Raw genomic sequence first — 11,202 nt, forward strand, 5'->3', positions numbered from 1 at the left:
GTACTCTCATACCTCCCTATTAAAATGCGGACAAAGTGCAGGCCATAAAAAGTTCCCCAATCACATCTAATCCATTACGCACATGTGAGAAAACTCACAAATAGCCCTTTTATTCTCACTTCATTGCCACCAGTGTATATTTGATATAAAATGTACACATAAATATTTAAATCGTGCTCTGTGCCATTAAATCGTGCTCTGTGCCGTTTGCGAGGACCTACGAGTCGGTTTCTTACTAGGGGCACAAAGAGATGACGGCAGTGGACAGGTCAGGATTTTATGTTGTGTAACTCCGGAACTAAATTCGAAAAGAGGACATTCAGAGCTCAGCAGCCTATTTGCTTTTCATTTACTAATCAATGTTTTCCCTTTCACTCAGGAAATATATCCCCCCGCTATTGATTCAAGTATGATTAAAAATGGATTGATTAATCACGGTGTCAGGAGCTCAGATGTAGTTGTTTTTTTTACCTTGGAGCATTAAATGCCATAAAAGTATATTGCTCAGGAGCTGACCAGGAGCCTCAAAGGGCCAAAGGTCCAGTTCATAGAGGAAGAGCAAAGGAAAATAAGCAATTTATCTCTGAAAAAACTCCCCTTCACTTTTATATCCCTCATGGCACCAGCCCAGAAAAACGACCACTGAGCCTTCATTTGATAGTTTATACCCTGGTGTCAGAAAGTCAATGTTGTAGTGTGTGTGTGTTTGGATGTGACAATATTAAAGAGATCATTTAACTGTAAAATCTGGGTTCAAATAAACCTACTATTAAAATTATAGACTGATCATGTTTTTGTCAGTGGGCAAACGTACAAAATCAGCAGGGGATCAAATACTTTTTTCCCTCACTATATATACAGTGAGGTAAAAAAGTATTAGATCCCCTGCTGATTTTGTACGTTTGCCCACTGACAAAGAAATGATCAGTCTATAATTTTAATGGTAGGTTTATTTGAACAGTGAGAGACAAAATAACAACAAAAAAATCCAGAAAAACGCATGTCAAAAATGTTATAAATTGATTTGCATTTTAATGAGGTATATAAGTATTTGACCCCCTCTCAATCAGAAAGATTTCTGGCTCCCAGGTGTCTTTTATACAGGTAACGAGCTGAGATTAGGAGCACACTCTTAAAGGGAGTGCTCCAAATCTCAGTTTGTTACCTGTATAAAAGACACCTGTCCACAGAAGCAATCAATCAATCAGATTCCAAACTCTCCACCATGGCCAAGACCAAAGAGCTCTCCAAGGATGTCAGGGTCAATATTGTAGACCTACACAAGGCTGGAATGGGCTACAAGACCATTGCCAAGCAGCTTGGTGAGAAGGTGACAACAGTTGGTGCGATTATTCGCAAATGGAAGAAACACAAAATAACTGTCCATTTCCCTCGGCCTGGGGCTCCATGCAAGATCTCACCTCGTGGAGTTGCAATGATCATGACAACGGTGAGGAATCAGCCCAGAACTACACGGGAGGATCTTGTCAATGATCTCAAGGCAGCTGGGACCATAGTCACCAAGAAAACAATTGGTAACACACTACGCCGTGAAGGACTGAAATCCTGCAGCGCTCGCAAGGTCCCCCTGCTCAAGAAAGCACATATACAGGCCCATCTGAAGTATGCCAATGAACATCTGAATGATACAGAGGAGAACTGGGTGAAAGTGTTGTGGTCAGATGAGACCAAAATCGAACTCTTTGGCATCAACTCAACTCGCCGTGTTTGGAGGAGGAGGAATGCTGCCTATGACCCAAATAACACCATCCCCACCGTCAAACATGGAGGTGGAAACATTATGCTTTGGGGGTGTTTTTCTGCTAAGGGGACAGGACAACTTCACCGCATCAAAGGGACGATGGACGGGGCCATGTACCGTCAAATCTTGGGTGAGAACCTCCTTCCCTCAGCCAGGGCATTGAAAATGGGTTGTGGATGGGTATTCCAGCATGACAATGACCCAAAACACACGTCCAAGGCAACAAAGGAGTGGCTCAAGAAGAGGCGCATTAAGGTCCTAGAGTGGCCTAGCCAGTCTCCAGACTTTAATCCCATAGAAAATCTGTGGAGGGAGCTGAAGGTTCGAGTTGCCAAACGTCAGCCTCGAAACCTTAATGACTTGGAGAAGATCTGCAAAGAGGAGTGGGACAAAATCCCTCCTGAGATGTGTGCAAACCTGGTGGCTAACTACAAGAAACGTCTGACCTCTGTGATTGCCAACAAGGGTTTTGCCACCAAGTACTAACTCATGTTTTGCAGAGGGGTCAAATACTTATTTCCCTCATTAAAATGCAAATAAATTTATAACATTTTTGACATGCGTTTTTCTGGATTTTTTTATTGTTATTCTGTCTCTCACTGTTCAAATAAACCAACCATTAAAATTATAGACTGATCATGTCTTTGTCAGTGGGCAAACGTACAAAATCAGCAGGGGATCAAATACTTTTTTCCCTCACTGTATATACATATACATACATACATACATACACATACATATACACATACATATAAATACATATCCATACATATATATACACATATCCTTTTTTTAAATATAATTCCCTTTATTACTTTCCAACCCCACCACCCCTCCCCTAATTGGAGTAAACTAGTGAACAACAACGCTTAGGCCTCTACTTCCAGCTTATACATAATATATACATTTTATGGACACAGCCAATTTTACAATAATTCTATTTTGTTTGTTTTTACTCCTGAACTTCCTCTACCCTCAACCTCTCCGATCATTTTCATGATGTCCATCCGGTTTGCTTCTATATGCCATATCTTTCTAACTGTGCTCTTTCACAAAAGCTCTCAACCTATAGCCTAAATACTAATTATGGACACAGTATGCTTTACATTAGTTATCTTGTTGTTGTTAGTTGTTATTAGTCCCATCCTTCAGCTCCATTCAACGCCTCCCATCTATCTTTTCACACCATCCATATTGGATTTCTATTTGCCATATATTTTTCAACTGTACTGTGATGTTTCATAAAAGTTCTGAACCCTTCTATTCTCATTGTTTCTACAGATTGTAAATTGAAAATAATTGTTTTTGTTAAAAGTATTATTACATTATTGATCGATTGACTATGACTTTTCAGATCAACCAGAAGTGCTATCTTCATGGTTATCTCCAGGTAAATATTGCAATCCTTCAGCCATTCCTAGACCTATGACCAAAAACAAGCTACAAATGGACAGTACCAAAACAAATGATCTAATTATTCCGTCTCTTCGCAGCAAAATCTGCAGAGCTGGGAAGATTGTATCCACCATATAAATAACATTATATTCTTAGCAAGAATTTTGTATAATAATTTAAATAGAAAATGTATAAGTTTCGAATCCGGCGTCGTTTTGCGTATCAGCTCATAAACACTTTATGCCATGGAATCGGTACGTCAAAAATCTCTTCCCAACTATTTTGCAATCTATATGGGATGGCTGTCAATCCTTTGGTCCTTAAATGAAACTGGTATACTTTTTTCTTTATCACAATTTTTTTCTTTAACCAATTATGTTCTTTAAAGTAGGGCCGACAGACAAGTTCCTTACTTTATCCCTCTTCCACTTTCCTCTTCCATTTTTGCGGTAATGCTGCAATTATTTGGTTGTAATTTTGGGTAGAGCAGACATTTCCAAATGTTTTTGTTAGCTGCATGTGTGACATAACTCCACCAGTCCTACCTATGATATAATTTACGAAGATTATACCTTTTTTAAACATTTTTCAAAAAAGAGTGTTTTTTTAATCAATTAGTATATTTGAATTTAACCACAATATTTGTTGCATTATTTGTTCTGTTGTTTCTGGAGGATTAAATTGAAATCGCAACCAACTTTTCTATGGCTTGTTTTAGAAATTGATATTTGGGAGATGATTTCCTTTTCAAATAACTGAAAGTGAGAGGTTGTAATCTGAATAAAGGGAAAAAGGCCATTCTTGAACATGGGTGAGACAATCTTACTAATTTCCTAGAGAACCAGTTCAGATTTAAGTATAACTTTTGTATAACTGAAGCTTTTAGTGATAGGTCTAATGCTTTATTATTTAATAATTTCTCTCCTCCAAATTCATATTCATTAGATAAATAGGCCCATTTAATTTTGTCTGGTTTACCGTTCCAAATAAAATGGAATATTTTTTTCTCATATCATTTCAAAAACTGTTCGCTAGGCGTAGGCAAGAACATAAGCAAATAGGTAAACTGGGATAATACTAAAGACTTAAATAGGGTGATTTTTCCACAAATAGACAGGTATTTACCTTTCATGGTAGTAAGATCTTATCTATTTTTGCTAACTTATTGGAGTGAGATCATTTATTTCATTTGGGATATGTATTCCGAGTATATCCACATCACCATCAGACCATTTTATTGGTAAACGACATGGTAATGTAAAAATTGTATTTTGTGGTGATCCAATACGTAATATAGTACATTCATCATAATTTGGTTGTAATCCAAAGAGGTTACAAAATGTATCTAGATCCTCTATGAGGCTGTGGAGGGATTCAAGTTGTGGATTTAAAAGAAAACATGAATCATCAGCGTACAATGACACCTTTGTTTTTAAACCCTGGATTTCTAATCCCTTAATATTATTGTTGGATCTGATTTTAATAGCTAACATTTCGATGGCCATAATAAATAGATATGCTGATAGTGGACAACCTTGTTTTACTCCTCTTGACAGTTTAAAACTTTCTGAGAAATAGCCATTATTTACTATTTTACACCTAGGGTTACCATACATGATTTTAACCCATTTTATAAGAGACTCTCCAAACTTGAAATGCTCCAGGCATTTATATATAAACTCCAGTCGTACTTTATCAAATGCCTTTTCAAAGTCTGTATAGAATAGCAGGCATGGTTTCCTGGATTTTCATAGTGTTCTATTGTTTCCAGTACTTGCCTTATATTATCTCCAATGTATCGTCCATGTAAAAAACCTGTCTGATTAGAATGAATAATGTCCGACAATACCTTTTTAATTCTATGCGCTATACATTTTGCTCGAATTTTTGCATCACAACTCTGAAGTGTAAGGGGCCTTCAATTTTTTGAATGGACTGGATCTTTATATTTTCCACTTGTATCCTGTTTCAGTAATAATGAAGTCTGACCTTCTTCTTGAGTGTCTTATAATCTACCATTTACATAGGAGTGGTTAACACATGCTAATAACGGTCCTCTGAGTATATCAAAAAAGGTTTGGTTTACCTCGACTGGTATACCATCCAACCCTGGATTCTTCCCGGACTTAAAGTCTTTAGTTGCATCCAGAAGTTCCACTTCTGTATTTTGACCTTCACATGAGTCTTTCTGTATGGCTGTTAATTTTACAATATCAACAGAAAAAAAATCCCTACAGTTAGCTTCAGTTAGTGGAGATTGAGGCGACTGAAACGAAAACATATGCTTAAAGTACTTTGCTTCATCCTTCAAAATATAATTTGGTGAATCATGGGTGACTTCATCATTTGTAACCAGTTTCAGTATATTTATTTTAGTAGCATTTCTATGTTGAAAATTTAAAAATAATTTGGTGCATTTTTCTCCAATATTCAATCAATTTTGCTTAATTTTTTATCATATATTACACTTGATCATTCTTGAATAAGTTTCTCCATTTACTTTCGTTTTTCCTCTAATTTATTTTATTTTTATTTATTTATTTATTCTAAGCCTCTATGTTACAGTTTTTATTGCTATCCTGGTGAAGCTGGAAATATTGTAAAAAAAAAATTCATGTATTTAACCCCTTATTTTAGGCACTAAACTATCTCCATATATACATTTAATTCATTTTGGGAATGACCAATGGGTGGGTTTCACATCCATCACATCCAATCACACTAAAGATAACAATGACATCATTAATAATATTATAATATTATTTTATTGAAATAACAATGGCAAGGCTATTTGCTCTTGGAATAATGAAAGGCCTTAATATTTCTATTAAACGTTCCAGCTGTCTTGATCTCCTAGCAAGAAGCCATATTGATTTGGCAATGCTCCAAGAAACACACCTGCTCCAAGAAGACACACATAGAATAGAGAACCATGTGTACAAACTGGCTGCTTTTTCATCAGCCCCAAACAAAACTAAAGGTGGAATCATAATGACACATAAGAAACTCAAACTCACCGTCTTGGTTAAAGGCAAAGACCAAGAAGGCAGAATCACTTTCCTGAAATGGATCCGTAATGGAAAGAAAATTGCCTTTATTATTGTGTATGCTCCAAATTCATATGATCCTAAGTTTTCTGATTATCTGAACAGCATATTGTTAGAATTAACTGAATCCCGTCTGGTTATTGGGGCAGACATTAATGCCATCTTGGACATGCGGGACTAATCGAATAAAACTAATTAAAATCCACATGCAACCAGCATACACTCTCTGATTACAACCTCATTGATGCCTGGCAAGCACATACAAAGAGTACACTTTCTACTCCAACAGGCATAAATCGTTCTCACAAATCGATGTAATACTATTATCTACACCTCTATTTTCTTTAATCAAGAGAAATACGACATATGAGCTTGTCTGTCCACCAAGCTTACTACTGCCAACATCAAATTTCAGAATCCCCTAAAAGAGCCACAAGATGGCATTTCAATGTTTCATTACTATAAAAAATCCTACATTCTGAGATCAATTTGAAGTTGAACTAAATAAATTCATAATGATTAATAAAAATTCAGTCGATGACCCCCGGATACAATTGGATAACCCAAAGTTTATATTAAAAATAATGCATCTGAAACAGGGGATTACTATCAGAACCCAAATTAATCAATCAAAGATTATCCTGCTTCTATAAAGAACTGTACACCTCTGATTTTAAATCCACACCAAGCCAGACTAAGTAATTTCTAAAATAATTTAAAACTCTTCTTCTATCAACAGAAGCCACCTCGCTAGGAGCCCAAATCACTCTCAATTAACTGAAAAGGGCATTGGATAGCATGAATAAAGGCAAATCACCTGGATGGGACGGTATTCCCCCTGAGGTCTATTTAACATTTTGGAATCAGTTAGGTCCATTATTGCTTGAAATGATTAATACAGCCGTTCACAAAAGGTTCATTTGGGAGATGTGAATACAGCACCAATTTAACTTTTATTTAAAGAAAGGTAAGGATGCCACCCAGTATTCTCACTATTACCCACTATATTTTATAAACACAGACATTAAACTGTTTTCCAAAATGTTGTCGTCCCGGCTCAAGACTTACTTACCCAAATTGATCCACGTGGACCAAAGCGGGTTTGTAACAAAGCGTTTATCCTCGGATAACCTCCGTTGGTTATTACACGTCTTAGATGCTTCATCAGAAACAACAGTTCCTTGTGCTGTATTATCTCACGACTCAGAAAAAAAGCTTTTGATAGACTAGAATTGTCATAACTCTGGTCTGTTATGGAACATATGGGAAATTGGCTCCAATTTCATTAATATGATTAAAATACCATATGCCAATCCCTCAGCCATAGTTATAACAGGGAACATCTGCTCTGCTCCGTTCAGAATCACTAGAAGCTGCAGACAAGGTGATCCAATTTTTGTCCTTTTTTATTATCAACGGAACCTCTGGACCAGGCAATTAATCAATTGAAGGAAATTACACCAATTTCCCTCCAGTGTGAAAAATGTATGCACTCACTAATTGTAAATTGCTCTGGATCAGAGCGTCTGCTAAATGAATAAAATGTCAACAACAAAAAAAAAAGTAAATCTAGTGATCACTTTATCTCATTATCCGCAGACGATATTTTACCATATCTAGACAATGTATCACAATCGCTCACAAACGCATTGAAGATCATAGATAACTTCACCTCAATCTCAAATTATGAAATGTATCTGACAAAATGTGACCGTTTCAGGAAACTAGGTGTATGTCGCGCATCACTACTTCACAGGAGAGCCATTTGAACGTAAAACTTATTTTTAAAATCAAAATGCATTTTTTGGGCAGAAATACCTTCTGGAACATGTGAACTTTCATGTGCCTTAATAACAAACTTGTATGCCATCTGTAAATATGAATAAAATAGGTTAAATTACGAGCCTAGTTGGTTTAGCCACAGAAAAAGACAGCAACCTTCCCGCTAGCCATGATTGGCTGAGATAATGAGTGGGCTGGAAATGCCGAGATATGAGTTCGGATTGGTCTGCCATGTTGTACTCTTCTGTCTATTTGAGCTAGTCAGTATGTGTAGGTAATCCTGTCTAACGCAGCTTTTAAAAATATATATTGTGTAGTAGAACTGCATAAGTATTGCTCTCCACTTTCTTGAGGACTGAGTTTTGAAATCAGTGCAATTAGAAGATGGAGAAAAAACTACAGTTTGAGTGAGAAGCGTCAGTCCATGTATAAAGGTAAGATAGTCTAGCTAGCTACATTTTCATATATTACAAGTTTCTAATTTTGTCAGAAAGATGTTTTCATTTCAAGTTAAAGTGTACTGTTAGCTAGCTAGCTAACGTTAGCTGGCTGGCTCACTGGCTAACGTTACGTGTATGATCTGTGTAGTAATATTATTCGTATCTCAGAGCCATTTGCTTTGCTAGTTATAGCCTAATGTTAGCTAGCTAACATTGAACCTGGTTGGTTAGCTACCTGCTGATTCATGCAGGGTAGTAACGTCATGAGTTGGGATTATGGTTCATTGTTTAGCTAGCTAGCTAGCTACATGTCTTAACAAAAGACTCCACTATGCAAGTAACATTGAACCTGGTTGGTTAGTTACCTGCAGATTCATGCAGGGTAGCAACATCATGAGTTGGGATCATGGTTCATTGTTTAACTAGCTAGCTAGCTACATGTCTTAATAAAAGACTCCACTATGCAAGTAATCATTTCAATAGAATGTTAATGATGTCACTGAGAAACTGTTGATAGACGTAGCTGGTTAATTCGCTCTGGCTATCTACTCTGATTTCACAGCACTCTCGTCTGTGTGTGCCAGAGCGCAGAATAACTGACGAATTTACGAATGCTCAACACCCGTTGAATATGGCCGGTGTCAGTAAACGTTGGCATAAAAGCGTACATTTTTGCCAGAAGCACAGTTGCCGTCACCAACACCCTGGATAACATAAAAACACCCTAACCAGCTGTGCTAGGGCGAGTAAAATGGTCAGTGAGCTGTTATCTCATTTGTGTCTGGAAGTAGCTAGCAAGCTAGCCAACGTTACATTTACATTTACATTTTAGTCATTTAGCAGACGCTCTTATCCAGAGCGGCTTACAGGAGCAATTAGGGTTAAGTGCCTTGCTCAAGGGCACATTTACGTCATTTAGCAGACGCTCTTATCCAGAGCGACTTACAAATTGGTGCATTCACCCTATAGCCAGTTGGAAAACCACTTTACACTTTTTTTTTTTTTGGGGGGGGGGGGGGGGGGGGGGGGGTAGAAGGATTACTTTATCCTATCCCAGGTATTCCTTAAAGAGGTGGGGTTTCAAATGTCTCCGGAAGGTGGTGAGTGACTCCGCTGTCCTGGCGTCGTGAGGGAGCTTGTTCCACCATTGGGGTGCCAGAGCAGCGAACAGTTTTGACTGGGCTGAGCGGGAACTATGCTTCCGCAGAGGAAAGGGAGCCAGCAGGCCAGAGGTGGATGAACGCAATGCCCTCGTTTGGGTGTAGGGACTGATCAGAGCCCGAAGGTACGGAGGTGCCGTTCCCCTCACTGCTCCATAGGCAAGCACCATGGTCTTGTAACGGATGCGAGCTTCAACTGGAAGCCAGTGGAGTGTGCGGAGGAGGGGGGTGACGTGAGAGAACTTGGGAAGGTTGAACACCAGACGGGCTGCGGCATTCTGGATGAGTTGTAGGGGTTTAATGGCACAGGCAGGGAGGCCAGCCAACAGCGAGTTGCAGTAATCCAGACGGGAGATGACAAGTGCCTGGATTAGGACCTGTGCCGCTTCCTGTGTAAGGCAGGGTCGTACTCTCCGAATGTTGTAGAGCATGAACCTGCAGGATCGGGTCACCGCCTTGATGTTAGCGGAGAACGACAGGGTGTTGTCCAGGGTCACGCCAAGGCTCTTCGCACTCTGGGAGGAGGACACAACGGAGTTGTCAACCGTGATGGCGAGATCATGGAACGGGCAGTCCTTCCCCGGGAGGAAGAGCAGCTCCGTCTTGCCAGGATTCAGCTTGAGGTGGTGATCCGTCATCCATACTGATATGTCTGCCAGACATGCAGAGATGCGATTCGCCACCTGGTTATCAGAAGGGGGAAAGGAGAAGATTAGTTGTGTATCGTCAGCGTAGCAATGATAGGAGAGGCCATGTGAGGATATGACAGAGCCAAGTGACTTGGTGTATAGGGAGAATAGGAGAGGGCCTAGAACTGAGCCAATTAGCTTGGGTGCTTGACTGCTATTGTTAGGACAGAATGGTCGGATCAACCCTTAAAGAGATGGGTGGGGCTAAAGCTTAAGAGGGTGTGAACGATGCTGAATGGGTGTTGACATAGAAGGGCTCTCCAGTAGTAGTACCAAAACATTCAAAGGTCATTTTCTCAAAAGTGAGGTTAAAAAGTTGATCAACTTTCAAATTATAATTACTTTTCCATTGTTCCTCAACTGTACCATGTTCTAGCTCTCAGTCTCTACTTTTATCCAATGTAAAAAACACAATTTAAAATGTTGCTACATAAGCCGATTTGAGCCCGTCGGTCACAAATCCGCTCTACTGCCTCTCAATGCCCCCATGGAGGACTCCATCTCTACTTATGGAATCCCTCATTTTCCATTTTAAATATTTGGCAATAGATATATTTCCTTCTTTTGATAAAACCATTGCCAGAAACTTTAACAGAACGCTTAAATCAATTCAATCTGACCTCAGTAGATGGAATAATATCCAAGTTGCCTTTACCGGCAGAATATCTATTGTCAAAATGAATATATTGCCACGGCTGAATTTCTGTAGTTGAATTCTTCCCATGACTCCCCCTTCTGGCTATTGGGATAAAATTCACAGTGCGGTTTCAACATTTATAAGGTAAACGATCCCAGATAAAATTAATGGGTCTGGGTTATTTTTGTATGCATTTATTTGATTGTTTTTGTGCCTGTAACCCCCCTCTGAAAAAAAAAAGGATCACGAAGGAGGGAGAGGGGGAAATATGGATTGTGTGTGTGTGTGTA

This window comes from Coregonus lavaretus, assembly GCF_964263955.1.
Source record: "Coregonus lavaretus genome assembly, contig: HAP1_SCAFFOLD_187, whole genome shotgun sequence".
NCBI lineage: Eukaryota > Metazoa > Chordata > Actinopteri > Salmoniformes > Salmonidae > Coregonus > Coregonus lavaretus.